The sequence below is a fragment of the Cnephaeus nilssonii genome, assembly GCF_951640355.1.
Source record: "Cnephaeus nilssonii genome assembly, chromosome: 2".
Classification (NCBI taxonomy): Eukaryota; Metazoa; Chordata; class Mammalia; order Chiroptera; family Vespertilionidae; genus Cnephaeus; species Cnephaeus nilssonii.
Genome location: NC_137073.1, coordinates 88005273 through 88024660, shown reverse-complemented (window position 1 = coordinate 88024660; position 19388 = coordinate 88005273).

The following is a 19388-nucleotide window of genomic DNA, read 5'->3' as shown; positions in this document are numbered from 1 at the left end:
CAAAAGCCACCCTGTATCTGTGTTTCTGGCAGTGGGGCTGCCACTGTTTATCAAGTCAGGGCAAATCCAATTAGCTTATGGCCTACCTCGCAACCTTCTGAACCTGTGCCGCTTTGAGAAACTCAACAGTCCCTGCCAATATCTCATTTCTCCCGAGGCTGATAAGATCAGCTGAAGATATTCAATGGGCTGCTTTTCACTTCAGCCCTGGCTCCTCATCCCCGCCAGCAGCAAGGAAGCACAGTGGCCAGATCTCATTTTCCTACATGAAATAGGATGGCAACTCCAGGGCCTGGAGAGCGTGCTGGGACCATGCGGACGGGCCCCAGTGCTGGTGACAGGGCGGCCTGATCCCCCTTATCAGGGCTGGCCCACAAAGGCAGCCGGCCCTGGTGATTAGAATTCCTGGGTGCGCAGCATCAGGCCTATTTCTGTCACACAGACAGATTGAGGCTTTCACTCAGGCTCGCGAATGAGTGACACATGGCCCGACCGGGAGGACAACATTGTTATTTGAGTTAAGAAATCAATTTGTATCAAATGTACACTGTAATTTATTTGTTGGCTTTGAAGGGAACCGAGCTGAGATAAATGGGCGCGGGCTGCCTCCTTTCCCCCCTCCGCCAGCTGATAAAGTTCTTCTGAAGCCCCCGATAGCTCCAGTCACAGCCAAAGTGACAAACATGTTTAAAGTTGCACAGTGATCTTTAAATCTCAAAAAGAACACCTTGTCGGACATGATAGAACATTTTTTACCTTTTCCCTCTATCTGTCAGAAAGCTGCTGTGACACATTGCTTTAGTATTTTTGCTGACATTTTCTTTATCAAGCACATCTGTTTGTGGTCGAAAGATGCTTATTCCTATTTTCTTCAATCTACAGCAGGCTAAGAAACTGCCGAAGGAGGGAAGCAGGGAGCCAGCGGTCCCAGCACCACACTCACAAACCTAAGGTGCTGCCTCTTGTTTGGGGTTTTCAAATGGTGATGGTGTTTTAAAATCATCATATTGTTAAGCTTCTCTTTGTCATTATATCTCTTTTCTTTCCCTCCTCCTCCTTCTTTTCCCCCTCCTCCTCCTTCTCCTCCATCACATTGGTCTCCATCTTCATTTCCATCACCATCTCCATTCTGGTGATAACTCTGAATCAAGAAATGTTCATTTAAGCAGTTTTATTACAGCTGTGTACATTACATACTACTAAGCAAGGGTATAAATCTGAATTACTATTAAGATGTGAGTTAATTAAAAAATACAATATACATAATATATAATAATTATGAAAACCTAGTAGCATATGGAAGTTAATTGCTAAGCTCAGAGCTGAAATCTGCAAAGACATTCTCAATGTATTGATTCCTTATTGTGAAACCAAATTGTTTTTAGCTTGAACTTGCTGTGTTCTTGATTAGTACCCTGACCATGCCCAGACATTGTTTTGAGATATATAAGTTTCAGTCAAAATCTCGTGTGCTCGGGAAGTGACAGGAAAACCTGAATGAGAAGAGTTAAAGTTATTGTTTAAACAATGTGCCAAAGTTAGCATGTTGTTTATGGCAGTTCTCAGGATAGATAGATAATATGTAACACAGGACCAAGAAGATGGACTTGAAGAAGAAGAAACATTGAAAATTGACATTTATAGGATCCTGGAACAGTTTAGAGTATTTGTAATTTAAAAAAAACTTAATTAAAAGTTTTACATTTTATTCTGGATGGTAAAGAACTGACAGGCATTGTTATAATACAAAATGCTTCATTCTCCAGCAGAATTTAATTTAGATAAAGCCAGGCCTACTAAATGTGGTGATGCTGTGGGCCGGTGCAGGCTCCAGAGTCCTTGCAGAACAGTGTTTGGAGGGAGCTGGGTGAGCCCAGCAGCCACTCTGGGAATCACATTCCTCCCAAAAGGGTTTCAGGCTCAAGTGCTCCTGGGAATCTGTAGACTATGTGCATGCCTTTGACCACCTAGCAGAGACATGTGACCCCATCAGAGTTGGCCAAGTGGTTGTGGGAGCTAGGCATAGACCCTGCCCAAGTGGCCTTGAATCCCCAACCCCATGGGCACCAGCCACAGTGTCTGCAGCCACACCGAGAAACACGTGCACTGTACACTTGTCTCCCTTCCATCCATCTGCCTGCAAGTTCAGAAGATGCTCTGAGTAAAAATGACTTTTAGTGTTGAAAATCATTTGTTACAAAGGATTTCACAGAAAGTCAACCGAGAAGGGGATTGTAGGAGGCAAAGGTATAAGCAGGGACTGTAAAGAGTGCACATCCATCCAAGGTGAGCTGGCTTGGATCTCAGATAAGAAGCCCTGCCCCACGGGATGGGACTGGGACTGGGCTACCGGGCTGATAGTGCAGAGGGTGGTGTGTGTGTGTGTGTGTGTGTGTGTGTGTGTGTGTGTGTGAAACAGAACTACTCCTGCAGGAACTTTATAAGCAATTTGGAAACAAGGTTTTCAGTCACTCCCTCATTCTTGCCCCTACCATGATTTAATGAGAATCTACTGTGTCATTGAGTCATAGTTATTGACAGCCTATTAATTCATCTCTCATCTACTATAGTTCTCATCACATTATTTTTCTATCCAATTAGAACATGTTTCTTGGAAAACAGAGAAGAGATCTTATTCACTATCTTATACTAAATACGTGCTATACTCCCCTTTGCCAGAATAAGTATCAACACATGAAAGAAAAGGAGGGAAGGAAGGGAAGAAAAAAAGATATTCCCATTAAAAACAAAACACAGGAATTGGATATCTTCCATAAAGAACACAATGTTTAAACAGTCCTTAATCACAGTTCTTTTAAAATATAATGGAAATATGATGGGTTTTATTAATATATATATATATATCTGTTACATTCTTTATATTTTGAAGATCATCAGCAAAAGGAAAAAATATTTCATTCAAAATGACATACTTGTCGTAAGTATACATATTTCAAAATTAAATCTGTGCAGAAGTCTATATTTTAATGTGTGTTAGTCTTCATTGACATCATGGACACAACATTTTTATCCAGTGACCTTTTTATACTGAGTTTTATTATACTGAGTAACAGTGAATTTCAATGAAATGTGTATACACCAGGTGTGGGTGAGCACAAGTCTGTTTGGGAGCAGATCGAACTTGTGTGGCTTGCTTTACAAGACTTGGGGTGTGACGAGGGCCATGATTTCCTGGAAAGTTAAACAGTCCTGTGTCCCAGGCTCACTTTAATGGGAAGAGTTATTTGTCTCCTGAGCCTACATCTAGTGATCCCTGGTCCCACTGGGACTAATCACATCATGTTCAGAGCCCTGCAGAGTGCCAGGGGGCTGCTATAAGGGGACTCTGAAATGTCTGACTCTGCCTACTTCACAAGATAGTTGTGGGAGTCAAATAGAAGTAAAGCCCAAGTTATTGATGCCAACATCTGTCGCTATGGCTCAGCTCTTCCTGCCTGCAAGGCTTCTTCACCATTACTAGGTTCCCAGTAGATGTCTCCACGCCCACCCTGTGTTCATCCTTTGCAAACATCCAGTCATTGGAACAGTACCTGTCCAGGCCATCCCTGTGGTCCCAAAGATGCATCTTACACATCTGTCTGCAGCAACTATTACTGATTATGAAGGAGGAAAGCCAGGCCTTCTAAATTCAAGCCAAACCTAGTCAAGTAGGTGCAGAACCAAAATGATGAAAGCACTGCTTTGGTGGACATCTGCCTTTTTTAAATTTAAATTATTTATTGTTTAAAGTATTACATGAGTCTTCTCCCCCACTCCCGCTGCCATTGACCTCTCCCCAGCCACTCCCACCCCCAGCACAAGCCCTCACCCCGCTACTGTCTATGTCTATTGGTTATTCTCATATGCCTGCGTACAAGTCCTTTGGTTCATCTCTTAACCCCTCACCCCCTGCCTTCCCTCATAGGTTGGACAGTCTGTTCAATGCATCTATGTCTCTGGTTCTATTTTTGCTCATCAGTTTATGTTGTTCATTATATTCCACAAATGAGTGAGATCATGTGATATTTATCTTTCCCTGACTGGCTTATTTCGCTTAGCATAATGCTCTCCAGTTCCATCCATGTTGTTGCAAAAGGTAAGAATTCCGTCTTTTTTACAGCAGCGTAGTATTCCATTGTGTAGATGTACCACAGAGATGCAAATCAAAACAACAATGGGGTACTGTCTCACATCTGCCAGAATGGCTATTATCAACAAATCAACAAACAACAAGTGCTGGCAAGGATGCAGAGAAAAAGGAACCCTCTTGCACTGCTGGTGGAAATGCAGATTGGTGCAGCCACTGTGGAGAACAGTATGGAGTTTCCTCAAAAAATTAAAAATGAAACTTCCATTTGACCCAGTAATCCTACTTCTAGGAATATATCCCAAGAAAACAGAAATACCCCTCAGAAAGGATATATGCACCCCTATGTTCATAGCAACACAAATTACAATAGCTAAGATTTGGAAACAACCTAAGTGCCCATCAGCAGATGAGTGGATTAGAAAACTATGGTACATCTACATCTGCCTTTTTTGATGGCTGCCCAGCATCTGCTGATCTAGTATCTTATATTTGGGGATTTTCTTACATTATGCATTTACCTCCACAAAGTACTGGTGGGAACTTGATTTCTCAAACTGTCTTGCAACTGGGATGCTGCCCTATGAGAAAGGCTTCCCAGTTAGATGTTCCATAGGGGCTGCAGTTTAGAAGGGATCCCTGGGAACAGGAGGCCTCCATTGGGGAGGAGGCCTCCATTGGGGAAGAGGCAAGAATGACTATTAACCATTTATAGAGTGGCAATGGTGGCAGTTATGGGGCCTAATGACCAGCATCTTGGTGTGAGTTTAACCATTGAGCATTCTGGGTTCTCCAGGGTCTGTATGATGCCTAATAATCTTGAATAAATGCCATTTTCTGATTTAGGTGGCTGCCGTGGGTTCTTCCACTTATAACTAATTATAATTTGCAAGGTAGAAGCTGAGCCAGAGGTTTAGGATTCATCATAATCTCAATCATTGAATCATCTCATGTGCCTCCATTCCAATGCTCAGGGTCCCCTTCCTTCTTGGTCAAAGTTCCAACTTTCATACCAGTTCCCAGGGAAGGCTGTGAATTCAACTGGCCTTGTCATTTGTCAACCCATGGGTTCAAACTTTGAGCTCGCTTTTGGATTATTTAGCCTTGATTCAGCGTGAGGACAAGGGGTCTATTAGTACAGACATATAGTCCCTGGTTCTCTGATGGGGCTTTGAGCCACTGACTTGAGACCCTGAGCTCAGAACTTCTTTCTTCCATTCCCAGCACAGCCTAAGTAGCCAGCCCATTCCCCATTCCCCATGCCCTCATGCCTGGCATGTTGTTCTTTGACAGAGCCACTTGGTACCCCAGTCCTTGCCTTCAGTGGTCACCTCTCTTCAGGGACCACAGGTATCATTTATTACTGGAGGGCATACCTGCTCATCATAATATCAAGTGTTAAATACCTTCAAGACCCCAGGAAACTAACAACACAAACTTCCTATTCTCTTTTTCCCAATGGCCAGTTATCTGCAAAGCAAACCATGTACACCACCATTAGGATTCTTAGACGTAAGAGCACCATGCCCTCTAGCCAGTTAGAGAAGGAAAGAATCCACTAGGTGAGAGTTGGGCACCTACAAGAATAACACACATAGTCCAGCCTCAGGTTGGATGTTTCAACCTCACACACCCTCTGATAAAGGCCCCAGAGACTCTGTTTAAACAGAAATGCTTTGTCCAAGGGGTGGAGCATTACACTCAGGCTAGTCTTTTGTGCTGAGTTTAACAGGTTAACTCAGTGAAGAAAAGGGGAGGAAAGAATAAGGACGCATATGTAACACCTTAATCAACAAAGAAATTTAAAAAAAGAATAAAAAGCTAGTATTCTAGGCAACCAGTCCCTTCAAGAAGGCCAATGCTAGCTTGCCTTTCTCTGGGGAGTAAAGGCCTGCAAAATACTGAGCTGGGGAATCTTGAAAAGCTGGGAAGAAGGTCCCTCTGATTCCTAAGTGAAAAGAGGCACCAAAAGGGAAAATAGTGGCTAAAATCAAAAGGAAGAAGCTTCACCCACCAAACTTTTCCCAGGTAGCCTCAGCTCTTTCCCAGTTATGATGCCAAATTAAAATCTCCCCAATGTATGCAAAGATAAACTTTCAAGTTCCAGTGGGAAACGTTGAAGCTTGGAGTACTGTCTGCAGCTGGCGCTGGCGGTGCCTCCTCGGAAGGCAAGCCAGACCCCTGTTTCCCATCACACACTCCTGTCAGTCCCTCCACCAGGGGACCCGTGTTTCCTTTCCCTGCACGTCTCTTTCACTCTTCTAAGTTGTCTTTTAAAGAGAAGCATGCTGTCCTTATTATAATCTCCACAAAGTTTGGCTATCCTTTTTATTTATTTTCTTTTTTGCTTCCCTGAGTCTCAGGGGATTGACCGCTCATTCTTCCCCTTTCTGCCAGAGCTTTGGGGCTTTCCCTGGTCAAGAGTCAACACGAAAAGGAGCTTCTTAAAAATTGGTTCACAGCCATTTAGGAAAGGGAAAGATAAAACCATCGAGCGGAGTGTTGCCTGTCATTGGATGGCAACAGTGTCACCTGTTTTGAATCAGCCGTGTTTGTCACCGATTCAAAGCTGGAGATCTAATGAGTCTTCCAGAGCTTTGCACACACACACACACACACACACACACACACACACACACATGCACCCGCGTCTCAGCTCCCGCTTTCTTCTTTCTTACAGATTTCCCTCTTCGCACTTAAAACAGAAATGCATTTGCTCTGAGAAATCGCTGACAGCAAAACTTGCTTTGTCAAGGCGGGAAAGTTGCTTGCCTCCAGGCTGTGAGCAGCAAGGCACACGGGGACACGTGGCTGGGCTGCTTTCATGGCCTCCATAGTTTCCTGCATCTAAAACCAGCCCAGCCAGCCAAGGGGAAGGGGTGTGGACAGCATGCTCTGTGCTCTGCAGGAGGGAACTTCAAAATGCACTGTTAACGAAGAGACCAAGTTCTAGGGCACCCTGAGGGGTCCCCACAGGTGTGTGCTAACAAAATAAACCTGAATGCACATCAAACTGGTACCATCTATGGCTGTCTACCTGGAAAAAAATAGCCAAACAAAACCAAAAGGATATGATGTTTTGTGGTATTTGTCTTATTAAGAGAATCATTGAAGATGAAATCACATTATAATATACAGCATTAATATAATTAACACATTTTTGAAGTCAAAGAAGCAGCCTAGTTTGGAGCTTGTTTTCTTCTATTTGGCCTAGGGTATAAGCCAGTATTACAACTGATCTTTATTTGATGCATTTCATTTAAGCCAGGGACACCAGCTCTACTTGGATCAGAAAGTCCCTCCTCTGATCAAGACACAAAATATATGAACAAGAACAAAACAAAAAAAAAAAAAACAAAACAAAGGAGTTTAACTGTTGTCATTTAATCCGAAGTATGTGCGATACCAATTTCCCCATCAAGTCATATTTATGGAGAAGCTGCCCTTCTAACTGGTGTTCGTTTTCATTCATCCATGGCGTATGTGGGTTGAATAAACTCACCTGCAGGGATATGTAGAAGGTGGATGTAAATGGCATAATATAAGACATTGCAAAGAATATAACACTTGGGACTTCAGAGCATGGATTAGCCTACAAAGTGATAATACCGGTAGTATGGCCATTAGGCAAGAGTATGCAAATCCCCTGGGAAGCAGGGCCTCCCCCACACCTTCCACCCTATTCTAGTATGTGAGAAACCACTGAGATTTGGGGTTGTTAGTCACAGCAATAATGCACTTTGATGGAGGCAAAAAATGACAGTAAGCTGACCTTGGAGTGGGGCTCAACAGCATTGTCCCCCAGGCATGGGTCTTCTGAAAGATGGGTCTATTTTGGATCAGCCAGGCTTCTGTCCAGGGCATCTGCCAACATTTCTTTAAAATGTTGACCTGGTCTGTCCCCAGAGTGTCGGGCTGCCAGTGCAGTACTTGGGGGCTGGTTGGTGGCCTGATTCCTGCGTGGAATGCTGCTACGATAGATCCTGGCCTGCCACACTTTTCCTCTGTGACAAATAGTGAAGAACTAAAGCTCTCCAAGAATACGCTAACCAATCCTTTTAAAAAATGTAGCTACAAGCCAAATGTATTGGAATCTGTCATGTGTTGGTATATAATCCAGACTACAGTATCACATCATATGACAGTTCCACACAAAGAAAGGAAAGGAATGAGTCACAAAGGTTCAGATTAAGAAATCAGAGCTTTATAAGCCAACAGATAATAATTACCAGTTGGACTTTTAACTTTTAGCACAATTTTACCAAACTCCAAAGTTGCTAGTATTTACCCACATTAAAAAAAAATTCTAAATCTACCAATTTAGCAGTAAAATAATTTCTAAGATAATTATATAGAGATGTTAACTCTTTATAAAAATATAAGGAGAAAAGGTTATCCAGGTTTAGGAATAATTATGTAGGAGGCAAACACACGCTCTTTGTTATCATTAGCCCCTGAAGTTGTTTATTGAGGAATTTTTATTCTAAATGGTGTAAATTAGAGGAAAACACATTTCTTCCTAAGGCATTTTCTTGTTGAAATATATGTATGTTACAGTTGAGGAAACCAAGGTCCAGAGAAACTATCTAGTTGAGACATGGTTCCCCAGAAAGGAAGAGGCTCAGTGGTCATTTGAATAAAGATCTGAGTGACCACAGCCCACTGCCATCATTTTTAAAATATATATTTTTATTGATTTCAGAGAGGAAGGGAGAGGGATAGAGAGATAGAAACATCAATTATGAGAGAGAATCATTGATTGGCTGCCTCCTGTATGTCCCACACTGTGGATAAAGCCCACAACCTGGGCATGTGCCCTGACTGGAAATAGAACCGTGACCTCCTGGTTCATAGGTTGATGCTCAACCACTGAGCCGTGCCAGTGGAGCCCACTGCCATATTTTTAGGACACTTGTGATGGGGAAGATACAACATGGTATTAATTTTTCAAATTTTAAAAAGTGAATTGGTATTTTGCACTTGCGATTCAAAACTGAGTAGGATCTGTCTGTAATGTAATATGAAATATGACAAAATAGCCCTCACTGTGCATAGTGTGGGAAGGTTTCCCTTTGTTTCCTCAGTTTTCTCATAGGAAGTAAGTTGGGTTTGGAGGCAAGGTAAAGAAGCTATAGCAGTGAGGTATGGAAGAGGAAGTGAAAAGACACAGGTCCTTATATTTTATGCCCTTTAATGAAGCCTAACTGTATATATTTTCATATAACTGAATAGGTAATATATATAAGAAAACTTATAGAAAATAATAGGTGATACACAGCAAATAATTGGGGTTTGATGACTCCAGGCTTTGCAGTGCCTTCCCAATGGATTTTCTGGATTCTATTGCCAGCCTCCAACTTGTCCCTGTCTTTAAGCATTTCCATCTCAAGAAATGGCCCCAACATTTACTTAAAGATGAACTTTAGCATCATTCCCATGTTTTGTTTTTTTCTTCACGTCCCATTCTGCACCATTGACAAGTCATCTCTTGTATGCTTCCAACTCTCACCCCAGTTTTTAGGATGAGGAATTACAAAACTCTGTCAGGATATAGACCCTGGACTGCATACTGGGTAGCCATGAGGCCCGTGTAGATGATCTTAGAAAATGTGTAGTCAACGTTGAGAACAAAAAGGTGTGTAAAATCATATTATATTTCAAGCTCTCTACTAATTGAGGTTTCTTCTTCATATTAAATTGTTTTTATGTTGTATAAACTGAGACTCCACAATTTCTCCATGAATATATTACACACAGTATACTGAAAATTATAGCAAATCAGTAAAGCAGTGACCAGAAAAAATGTATTTAACTTATTGGATCAAACATGACGTGAACTTTGATCTCACTGTACAGTGTTTTTTTGTTGTATTCACTTTTATTTTTTAAACATCTTGTCTGGTTCAGACTCAAAAAATGCAACAGTACCATTTTGGTTCCCAACCTGTCAAGCCTTGGCACAAACAATTTGTCAAGAAAAAGCCTAATTATGTCTGGCTTAGGGCTTCCATGTATTAAATAGGAACAATTGCAGTGACTGAGAAAGAATCTTCTGCTGGCACTCGGGCAGCTCGTGGAGCATGATGGGCCCGCTGGGTTTCTTTCTATTGACACTATTTTGCATAAAGAAAGCTTCATTTGCTCTCCGCTATTTCAGCTTTCCAAGTTGTGGCTCCAGCACCCTTGCCCTGTCCTGTTGGCATCACCCAGACTCCCAGGAGCAGGGCTGCTCTGTGAATACAGAACTGGCCCCAGACTTTCTTTCAGCCAAGACAGACTGACACTACCAAGAGGCTCATTTTGATGCTTTGTGGGTGTGCATACTTCTGCATATAAAGCTTCCTTTACTTCACTTGTGAATAGGGTCAGTAGAAAACATCATAAGTTCAACATCACCTGTCAGCATTGTAAATTATGTGAAATATTGGTATTTAATTTGAAATATCTATTGCAAATATTCCAAAACAATCTATGAATATAATAGAAACATTCACATTGAAAATAAAATAATAGCAAATATGAAAGTGAAAAGACACACTGAAAAAGAATTTCCTGTCACATTTCTGTCACTGAGTAGGTGAGGAAGAAAGAGCAGAAGATAATCTATAGGTATATAAACAAAATCACCCAAAAGAAAAGTGACAAATGGATCTACTGGTTTTCAAAAAATTTTGTGGCTCATCTGATAGTGAGAAAGAAACGAAATTTATTTTAATGGTATAATCTATCTATATATAAAAGGCTAATATGCAAAGTGTCCCCTCAGGAGTTCGACCAGCAGACCGGGAGTTCAATCGCTCGCTATGAGATGCGCTGACCACCAGGGTTTGGCATGGAATGAAGGAAGGCCCCAGCCGGCAGCCAGCAGCCTGGTAAGGGAGGCCCTGGCTGGAAGCCAGAAGGCACTGATCAGCCCTGATTGCCTGTCAGGCCTAGGGACCCTAACCGTGAATGAATTTCGTGCACCAGGCCTCTAGTTTCAAAATTAAAAAACTATCACTTATATATCATGAAAATACATGTTTTAGAGAAATGCTGTTTATTTGCCCAAGAGTAAAGACAATAACAAAATTGCAAATATACAATTGTTTGTTCACTCATTCATTCAACAAATACCTCTGTGTGCTTTTTGTCACAGAGTTAGGTTCTTGGCAATTCTCTTCTGTTGACCAACAATGTCATCTTTCTTTTAAAGTTAAAGTAATAGAGTTTTTCCCCAGGTTTTTGGATTATGAATCTTACAACAAGAAGTTATTTAACAAAAAAAAGTTTTAATAAATATTTCTTAAAAATTTATTTTTTGTTTCCAGAAATGGGATGATTACCCAATTGCCTGAAATAAAAACAAAGGCTTTGCTAAGGGTTCAAATACAACTTATGCCACATTATGAAACCTGAAAAATATTAAGCAAATCAATATATTAAAGAAGAATAATTATTTAATCAAATATGTGGTCTATATTTTTTTAAGTTTTTACTGACTTTAGATGTTCTGATGGCTGTTCTTACATCACGCTGAATGTGACTGGGGAAGGGAGGTGGGAAAAGGATGTACTCAAGGAGAGCCTTGGGCAGAGAGCTCCTTGGATGGCTCCTTCCCTGGATGCCTTCCTCCTAATCCTCTGTCATAGGTCCCCCATCAAGCCCCGTGATTCTGGCTGACTTGGTTTCCTGTGGAGGCCATGAATGAATTGCCATACACTGCTGGCTTAAGACAACAGAAATTTATTCTGTCACAGTTCTGGAGGCCAGAAGTCCAAAATCAAGGTGTTGGCTGGGCTGTACTTTCTCCAAACTTTAGAGGAGGACCCTTCCTTGCTTATCCCTTCCAGTGGCTCCTGCATCTCTCCGATCTGTGCGTCCATTTTTACACAGCCTCCTCCTGTGTCTCTCTTCTCCTCTCTTAGGGATACTTGTCATTGGATTTAGTGCCCACAGGATCATCTGGGAGGCCTTCCCTAATGGAAGATCTTTAAATAAATTCCATCTGAAAAGATCCTTTTTCCACATAAGGTCAATTTACAGGTACCAAGTATTAGGACAAGCATATATCTTTTTGGCCACCATTCAGCCCACTACACAGGCCACCCAACCTTCCCACTTCACTTCCATATTTTGTTCCCTGTTGTACTTTCCAGCCAGTTAACATATCTACAAAGTGGTTAGGGAAATCTGGGAATTTTTTAATCTGGTCAACTTCAGGTAGAAGTATGAGTTGCATTAGCCCAGCATTACTGGGCACATAGCTGTCCTCCAAGTCATAGTTCTCATGAACAAAGCCCACTTACACAGGGCAACTCTCTGGCCACCAAAGAACCAACTGCCATTTCATCCTGAGGTGGTGAACCCTTTGCTTCCACATGGTTTAATTCACAGATAAAGCAGCCTCCTTTTGTGTCATTATGGCCCCTGACCACCAAGGCATCCTTTTATAGACAGCCGGACCAGGACACACTTCTGAAAAGTCATATCAAATGGCTTCTTTCAGCTTCCACAACTGTCCTGTGCTGCTTCTTCACTGAACCCTTCTCTAAAACCATCTTCGCAAGGTTTTTACACCAGTGTTATGTTCTGCAATCCTGCTTTCTATGGACAACCTGCCCCCTGCCTGGGCATCGCACTCAAAGGGCAACAGCCCTGAGTGTGGTCCTGAGCCCTCCCTGCCCATGGACAAGGGGCATTTGTCCCTTCCTAGGCACAGGTCTCAGAGACACTCTCAAATGAAAATCTTACCACATTTCAGTTATGCTGCCTGCCCCAACCCCCACCCATGAGAGCCCTGCTACCTTTCAGTCTGAGACTGTTTTGGGAGAAAAAGTGTTTTTTACCACATGACTGAACTTTCCCATGGCCTCTCCCTTTACAAAGCACAGGTAAGTGTTACATTAAGTTGGTAGTTGCTATTTAATAATTCATCCCACTTGAAATTCAAAGTGCTTCGCTGAGCCATTTATAGGGCCACTAGATTCCTGCAGAGGCCTCATGAATATTCATGATATTGAAGTTCTGTTGATTCTGGGAAGGATTTATAGGTTCCTACAGGCAATCCACTGGTTTGTCATCTCTGTCAAGTACGTCCAACCACCACAGAGTACTAGAGTTCCCATTGTTCAGAATATGGCCTTTAACAATGAAAACACCTTTTTAAAGAACACCATCATGCTTATGAAATCCAAGACAAAATGGATGACAAATACCTTAAGCCATAAAGTGGCATAATGACCCTTTGGGGGAGGGGAATTCACTCAGTAGGAAGCTTGGGCTATTGCCTTCTACTTTATAAAAGAAACGTTTGGATAAAGTTTAATACATTGGAGATCTAGCACACGGTGGTCTTTTTGAAAGAACACATGACACTGTACCTGTATTTATATGAAGATTTTTTTTCCCATAGGTAATTCGTGCTCACATCAAATTTCATACAGCTTTTAGTTTTTCTTTATTAGTCCTGTACAGCGTGGTCCCTTCCTAGCTATTACATATTACTTGTGTTTCTAGTTCAGTAGTTTCTCTGAGATCCCAGATATGCCCTACAGAAGGAATAATAAAACTAAGTAAAATTTTACTACCAGGGAAAATGCCCATGGCTGTAAAAGTCTTTTTATAGTGGTAATGTTTGGTTTTAATATTTAATAAGCATAAACCACCATAAAGAAGCATAACATTATGTTCAGTCCCTTGAAGGATGGTGAGGTTTGAAATTGTACAGGTGAAATTTTATCTGATGTAACTAAAAAGGCTTTGGATGTACTTCAAACTTAGATCCCAAACCCAGATGTCGTCTAGCTCCAGAGACACCCAAAGCTTAACGATAACAAGCCCATCAATGGCAGAAAGGCAGGAATTTGCAGGGATGTGGCAGTGATAAAGTCAAAACATGATTTGTTGAGAAAATAAATCTAAATCACAGGCAAATGGCTTCAGTGCCTCTGAATTATATCAGAAGAAATTATTCTATTTTGAGAATTCAGTAACTGCTCCTAAAATTCCTAGAAGAATACTAAGTAAATGATGATGCTATTGTTCATAAACAATAAATACCATTCCCCTAAATATACTGTGGAGCCTAATTTAACTCTTTAAACATCTTTTTAAATGGTAAAAATTTCACTATCAAACTACTCAGAGAAAAGAGGTTAAAGGTTACTTATTTCTACTTTGAAAGCACTTCCTTTTCTTGACTTTTACAGCTGTCAAATGACACAGATTTATGGCAATCAATTTCAGAACCCCCAGGGTTCAGAGTTGGTTGATTTCTTTTTTTTTTTGGTCATGAGTTGTGTGGGTTTCCATCTCCAGTGGAAAACATTAACTAGACTTAAAATGTCAGGGCTGAGAGATGGGGAATAGAAACAACTTAACATTTAAAAATATATATGTATCACCTGAAATGAAATTAATTTTTAGAAAGTTTAAATACAGGAAAGGTATATTTGTAGCTAGAACACAGAACAAGAGGAAAAACTTATTTACTAGTTAAAACTGGATCACTCAGATGAATGAATGAGATATTTATGCTTGCTTGGAATAGTGTGGGCAAACTCTGAGTAAATATTTTATTAAATGTGTTATCTAAATATATCAATTTATTGCATTAAAAAAAAGCAATTGCATAATCATGGATTCTTTCCGGTATAGTTCTCACTGTCATTCACTAGACTGCCCAATGCATACCTGCTGATATGTTTACTGGAAGTTCTCCTGGGAGAGTTTCCAGGAGGTGTGGCCCAAGGCTAAGTTGGGGTCAAGGTTGCACAATTACTTTCCCATCTTATAAAGCTATTGCAGCTTTAGGGTCAGAAGTGGTTCAGTTGATTTCAATGGCCAATGTCCATGTAAACTGATGGTCAGGAGCTAATATAAACAGAACTAATAAGACAATCATAGAAGTTAATCATTTCTAAACAGGAACCTATAACAAATAGCCTGTATAGGATTAGTTCCACAGCTATTAACTATACATTTAGGTCCTTAGGAAATAGACAAAATCCACTAACCATCCTCAGCCCAGATGAGTAAACATGTGCCTTCCAAGATCAACCAAAGGGGACCAGGTATGACCCCCATAAAGAAGGCAAATCAAGACCAGCACAGCCTCGCTGGTGAGTGCTGGTGCCAGCCCTTGTTACAGGAGGCAGAGTGTGTGTGCAGGTATGCAGGAATGCTAATTAATCCAGGAAAATAGGAGTGTGGTAAAGCCTCCTTGCAAACTACTTTATGTTATCATGACACCTATAATTCTGATAATGCACCAAATTCTATATTTTGGAACCTGACCCTTAAAGGTGCTTAATGTTTTGGGAGATTTATGAAAGTATTTCATTCCAGCAGTGTTTGATTGCCATCATTTCAACTCACCTCTACGGATGCTGAATAGACTTGAATATTTATGCACTATTTGATGTTGAGTAACATAAGCAGCATTAAGCTAATTTAATTGTTTTAACTGGGTAATAAAATAGTCTATTAAAAGGATTATGGTCCATATAAAGGCATTACTTTGCATTTAAAACCATATTTTCCTTGCAATTTCTTTATTTAAGGCAATGACCATAAAACTTTAGTGTGATAAGAGGGACCCAAGATAACTAATACTAGTAAAACATCAGTTCCCACTCTGAGTCAATAGATGAAGCCCAAATATTGGATTTTTAACAGGATTCCAAAGTAATCTTGATGCAGATATTCCATAGACAACACTTTGAGGAATACTGTTGGAAATATACATTTTATCACTTGTGAATTTTCAGGGGGAAAAGGAAGTAACATCTATTTGTATTCATGGTAGCAAAGGTCATTTTAGAACTGTTTGAAAATAATCACCAGCATTGCTTGACCTTCACACAGTAACAGGGAAGGGGCCACAGTGGTCATCACACTGTCTGCAGAGCCATCCCCTTGTGACGGAATCCTGGCATCATATTTCAACAGCTAAAAGCTCCAACCACTTTTTTTGTTTTTAAATATGTTTTTATTGATATTTTAGAGTGAGAGGAAGGGAAAGGGATAGAGAGATAGAAGCATCAAAGAGAAAAAAACCTCAATTGGCTGCCTCCCGCACGCCAGCTAATGGAGATCCAGCCTGCAACCCACGCAGGATGTGCCCTGAATGGGAATGGAACCAGGGACCTCTTGGTTCATGGTTCATCTACTTAGTCATACCAGCCTGGCTCCAAGCACTTCTGATTCAACCATTTAAGGTGTGTCTATGACTTCTCCGTGGGCATGACAGGAGAGTCTAGTCTTCAGATAAAAGAGCACTGACAGTCTATCTATTCGTATAAGATATTAGCCCAGTGCCTGGCACAAAGCACAGAGTAAGAAACATTAATTATTGTTAGCATTCCCTTTTCATTTCTACATTTACCACATTCCGAGTCAATCCCCCATGATGTCAACACTCTAGTGTAGGTAATGAAACTTTCCCTGTTCTTATCTCTGTGTGGTCCTACTTCCAGAGGCCACGATAATGTTCGACCCAATATCAACCCTCAGTTTTCCCCACCATTTATCTAAATCTCAGAGGCCACAGAAGGCAACCTTTGGCCACCAAATGCAAAGTGATTTCATACTCCTGTGGGTTTCTTATGCCTTCACATTCACTTTTAATGGACGAACCTCTAAAACCGGTGATATAAATAGGAACATTTTAATCAAACGAGAGAAATCTTAACTATTGAATTAAAATACAGTAAAAGAGATAGCCATGCTTTTTTTTCTCAGAAGAGCTATGAGTTTTAAAGGACAAACAGGGAGAATTGTTATTGCTGTATTATGGATCCCAAACAAGTCTAGGTAAACATACCTGAGGTCCAGGCTGAGGGTAACACACCACTGTGCCTCTCTCCTGGGATGCCAGGAAAACACTAATGCTGTAGAGGCAACAAATGATGTTTAACAGGTAAGATTTCCCTTGGGGATAAAACTTCACCCAAACCAGCTCTGTTGAAGTTGTATATGTCATGGAACAGGGAGTGAAGAAAGCACACTGTCATTTTTAAGCTTTCACTTAATATTGTGTTGGGAAAGAAAAAAAAATAACAGTGAGGGGCTTTAAGAATGCAAAAGTCCTTAGAAAACTGAATGGTTTAGAAAAAAAAGAAGAATTAGTGATGTGAATGGAGAGAAATCTTTCAATGTGAACAAAATCAGCTATTATGGAAAAGCACAGTGATAGAGTCAGTAACTTCATCTTATTCGCATCTCCTGCGCCTCCGGTGACCTGAATTCAGTGCAGAATCTGTCTCTTGCCTGGGAAGGGCCCCTGCAGTCCCTGGGAGAGTCATTCACTGGTTGCTCAGCTCCCTGAGGCACAGTGTGTCCTGTTTGGGTTCACTGTCTCCTTCACTAGAAGTGCCAGTGTCCCTTGTTGCTGTGTTTGCTCTCTGGGTGTGAAAGCATTTGGACCCGGGACCCAGGCAGGGGAGATAGAAAAATGAGGATCACCATTCATTGAACTTGCATGGAAACCATCTAACTCCAGCTAAAAACTCGGCTGGATGTGAACTTCAGACATGAATTAGTTATGAATTAACTCATTTTAGGAGTCCAGCTTGAAACATTTCTTAATTCAGAATCATTCCTTAAGATTTTGCTCTCATGCGATGTGACTATTTACACTTTACCTCAACACTACCATCAAAAGCCATTATGTTCATATTACATGTAGTTCCACAAGTTCACTATTCAATTCCACGGGTGATAGGGAAGAAAAATATGTACCCCTCCCGACTCTCAGTTTTGAAGTTTCCCTCTATTTTGCATATCAAGATGAGAGCCACACACCAAACACACTGGTTAAATGCTCCCTGTTCTGTCTGGAATTCCCTAAGCAAATTGTCCTGGCTTACAAAGGGACCTTGATCGGTTTATGTACATGGAGGGGTTTCTGCTGGGCCAGACTCTCACGGAGCTCACGGTGGGGCTCCGACAGGGTGATCTATGCACAGACAGTGCCCCTGCAAATGCACTGGGAGTGCGAGCCACCAATCATTTATTATCCCAAAGCCCTCCTTTTGGATGCATTGTGTGGTGCACTAACTAGGAAGAGCCCTCCATTTCTGTGAGCGAGCCACGACTGTCCCCATTGTAGGAAGCTGCAGGGGACACAAATACTTGGCATTGCCCCGCACTTTGCTTGGGAAAGTGCTCCACATCCCAGCGCAGGAGACAATGCAGAAACAGCGAGCAATCATCGCAGCTACAATGTCTGCCCAGGTTCCTAAGGAGCCGAGAGTCTTACAGCACAGATGACAGAGTAGCCCAGGAAACGGATTCCCAGGGAGCGTCCCATTCGGGGAATTTCAATAGGGACCAAGGTGGCTTGTTCCAATCTGTGTCATTGTATGTGTCTGCCATAACCCAAGTTCCCAGTCTACTGAGATTGTTTCCACACACATGGTAAGAGTCAAAGAACTGATGTGTAAGCAATTCTGTCTAAGTATAAAGGAAAATGTTACAAAAATGAGTTACTCAGTGGGAGTAAGGCCTGTTAATCCCTCCCGATGGTGGAAATGCATGCAAGCACGAGAAATTGTGAATAGTGTATATCCTCAAAGGATGTATATTATTAGGGAAAGACTGAAGTGAACAGTTTCAAGAACCAAACCCAGCTACACGTAATTTCTATCAATTAATACAATAAAACTAAATAATCGCAATGTTTCTCACTTTAAAAACAACCATTTCATTACAACTAAAATTATTTCTCTGAGTGTATCTGGAGTCACAGATTGAATGCTCCCAGTGGGGGCTGTTGGGGAAGAGACCCACAGGAAACCATCCTACATGGGCTGAAACTCCTGGTGAGTGGCTGTCATGGAAAATTCACACCCCTCCCCCTCAGAATGTCACTTGAATTTGCACAAACCCAATTGCTCCCATGTACATGATGGTGCGTGGTTGAGATTCCTAGGGCTGCCATAACAAACTACCAGACAAGATGGCTTAAAACAACAGACGTTTATTCTCTCACATTTTGGGAGCTTAAAAGTCTGAAATCAAGGTATCGGCAGGGCCACACCCCCTCCAAGGGCTCTAGGGAAGGACCTTACTTTGCCTCTTCCAGCATCTGGTGACACCAGGTCTTCACTGGCTTGTGACTGCATCACTCATTCTTTGCTTCAGCTTGCACAGGGCCCTCTCCTCCCTGTGTATATCTCTGTGCTCAAGGTTCCCTCTTCTTAGAAGCACACCACTCATACTGGACCAGGGCCCCTTCTGATAACCTCATTTTACCTTAATTATATCTGCAAAGATCCTGTTTCCAAATAAGGTCATGTTCACAGGTGCAAGGGGTCAG